Genomic DNA, 3,496 nt, shown 5'->3' on the forward strand with positions numbered 1-3,496 from the left:
GGTTCAATAGGAAAACTCTTGAAAAGACATTTACCAAAGAAGAGCTATGAGTAGTAAGTAAACACATGAAAAAAGGTTCAACATTATTAGTCATTAAGCTAGCAAAAATTAAAACAAAGATAACACCACACATGTATGAGGAAAACTAACTTTAATAAAATTGGATAATACCAAATACTAGCAACTCAAACTCTCATAACATTTTTATTCTAGAAAATGAAAAATGGTATAGCTGGTTGGGAAAGCAGTTTGGCAGTTTCTTTTATAGGCAAATGAAAATGTGCCATAGGATTCAGGAATCCCAAACCTAGGTTACTCACCCAAAAGTGGTAACATATGTCTACACCAAGACCCATTGTGATTATTATAGTTAATAGCCAATAATTGTGGCTAATAGCCAAAAGCTGAAAATAGCATGTATGCTGTTAATCAGTAAATGGAACAAATGTCATAGTAGAGCCAGAAAGTGAAATATGACTCAGCAATCCATAGTAATGAACTGCCTAAAAATACAAAAACATAGATAAATTTTTGAAAGTATTACTCTAAGTGAAAATAATCAGACATAAAAGGTTACACAGGCTATGATCCTTATTCCATGACAGTCTGGGAAAACAAAACTTCAGAGATAGAACCCTAGCCAGGTTTTACCAAAAGTGGAAGAGGGTGGGTAGGGTAGGGAGATTGAGTACGAAGAGACATGAGAGAACTTTTGGGGGAGATAGAAATATTCTATATTTTGACATCAGTGGTGGTTACATGAATACATATAATATATATATATATTATATGCATATATATGTATATGCATATACATATATATATGCCAAAACACAAAACTGTAAGACAACAGAGTGTATGGATTATATTGTGTGGAAATTATACATTAATAAACATCATAAAATGTATATATTAGATTTTTAGTTTGTTTGGGTTGTCATCAGGAGCTATTCAAAATGTTTTGGGCCGAATCCCAACAATAAACAGAGAAAAGGAGGTTGTTCTCAATGAAATGGGATGGAACATCTGGTTTGTTCCATGTGATTTTGCTGCTATGAAACTCACACTGGTTTAGTTACACAAAAATGTCAGATGTAGGTTAACAGGTTTAATCAAGAAAAATTTCAAATCATTCAAGTATAATTTGGAATCAAAAATTGGCTTCTGCTTTGGTCCTAAGAGCCCAGATTTGTAAACTTTTATATTTCTGAATAATAGTTATTTATAAAGCTTTTTCTAGAACACTCTCAATATTCCACCCATATTTTGGAAAACCTAATTATTTCAAGTCTATATTGTGTTCTTGAAAATACACAACCACATATATGTGCATGATCTCTTTTTCTCATAAACACACATACACAATATTTTAAACTGTGCTATTCTATTAAATCTTATATGTCTGAAATTCTATGCATATATCACCACTGAATTATAGATTTGTTATTTATTTATTCATTAGAGACATGGGGGGGGGGGCAGAGACACAGGCAGAGGGAAAAGCAGGCTCCATGCAGGTTGCCTGACGTTGGACTCGATCCCAAGTCACCAGAACCACACCCTGGGCTGAAGGCAGTGCTAAACCGCTGAGCTACCTGGGCTGCCGACTACTGAATTATAAAATAAGGTTTTCACACAAGTTTTAATTTGTTTGTCGATACCATTCGATTAAGGCCTATCTAATGTAAATTCTGTTTTTTTTTTTTTTTTTTTTTGGCTGGGTACAGTATACTTTCTTGATGGTACATGACAAGGTAGGGCTCCCCAACTCCTCCCCTTCCTTGGGGTCTGGGATGTAAATTGGAGGTCAGGAGATTCTCAGTGTGTTGGGGGATTAAGTTGGGGCAAGGACTCCCCAGCAGCTGAGGGCCTCTCTTTTCCTCTTGTTCTTGCTGAGGCTGGTGGTTCAGGAGGCTCTTACTCCTCAGAGGCCATGTGAACCATGAGGTCCACCATCTGGTTGCTGTAGCCTAATTCATTGTCATACCAGGAAATGAGCTTGACAAAGTGGTCATTGAGGGCAATGCCAGCCCCAGCATCGAAGGTGGAAGAGTGGGTGTTACTGTTGAAGCCACAGGAGACAACCTGGTCCTCAGTGTAGCCCAGGATACCCTTGAGGGGGCCCTCCAGTGCCTACTTCACTACCTTCTTGATGTCGTCATATTTGGCAGCTTTCTCCAGGTGGCAGGTCAGATCCACAACTGACACGTTGGGGGTGGGGACATGGTAGGCCATGCCAGTGAGCTTCCCAGTGAGCTTCCCATTCAGCTCAGGGATGACCTTGCCCACAGCCTTGGCGGTGCCAGTAGAAGCAGGGATGATGTTCTGGGCAGCCCCTCAGCTGTCACACCACAGCTTCCCAGAGGGGCTGTCCACGGTCTTCTGGGTGGCAGTGATGGCATAGACGGTGGTCATGAGGCCCTCCACGATGCCAAAGTGGTCATGGATGACTTTGGCTAGAGGAGCCAAGCAGTTGGTGGTACAGGAGGCATTGCTGAAAATCTTGAGGGAGTTGTCATACTTCTCGTGGTTCACGCCCATCACAAACATGGGGGCATCAGCAGAAGGAGCAGAAATGATGACCCTCTTGGCCCCGCCCTTCAAGTGAGCCCCAGCCTTCTCCATGGTGTTGAAGACCCCAGTGGACTCCACAACATACTCAGCACCAGCATCACCACCCCAATTGATGTTAGTGGGATCTCACTCCTGGAAGATGGAGATGTACTTCCCATTGATGACAAGTTTCCTGTTCTCAGCCTTGACCGTGCTGTGGAATTTGCTGTGGGTAGAATCATACTGGAACATGTACACCATGTAGTTGAGATCAATGAAGGGGTCATTGATGGCGACAATATCCACTTTGCCAGAGTTAAAGCAGCCCTGGTGACCACACGCCCAATACGGCCAAATCCATTCGCTCCAACCTTCACCATCGCGTCTGGGGGATGTGGCTGGCACTGCAACCAGAAGATGCGGCTGTCTATCGAACCTCTGCTCCTCTGCATTCGACAGACAGCCAATTCTGCTGTTTTCATTTTAAAGTAAATGAAAGAGTAAAACAACTAAGATTTTGGTAGAAAGCATACCAGCTCAATTCTACTTTTTGTTTTGTTGTTGTTATCTCTTAGTTTTTGTTCATGAGATCCTATTTCTTGGTATTCTTCTTAATTTCAATTAAAAGTCGTACATGTTATATATAAAAATGTAGAAGTTATAGATGGCATCAAACTTCTCTAATGGTTCACCTTTCTTCTGCTAGACAGACAAATGGAGTGGAACATTAACACAAGGAATGAGCAGTTGGACAGAGCTGAATTTATGGAAAGCCTGAGACCCCCTTATACCTGATAGCCTTTTTGGATTTTCATAGTCACACTTATTCAACTTGAACCTTCTGCATAATCCCAATTCTAATTTCTGGTTTCTTACCACTGTGAGATGCCAGAAAACTCTGCTATACATCATAGAAAATTAGTATTTTAGTCCCTCTCCCACC

General features: G+C 41.0%; 1 pseudogene; it reads right to left on the minus strand.

Moving 5' to 3' along the window:
- Positions 1–1,917: 1,917 nt before the first annotated feature.
- On the minus strand, positions 1,918–2,910 carry LOC140611152 (glyceraldehyde-3-phosphate dehydrogenase pseudogene; annotated as a pseudogene).
- Between the last annotated feature and the right edge of the window lie 586 nt (positions 2,911–3,496).

This window comes from Canis lupus, chromosome 1 (assembly GCF_048164855.1).
Source record: "Canis lupus baileyi chromosome 1, mCanLup2.hap1, whole genome shotgun sequence".
NCBI lineage: Eukaryota > Metazoa > Chordata > Mammalia > Carnivora > Canidae > Canis > Canis lupus.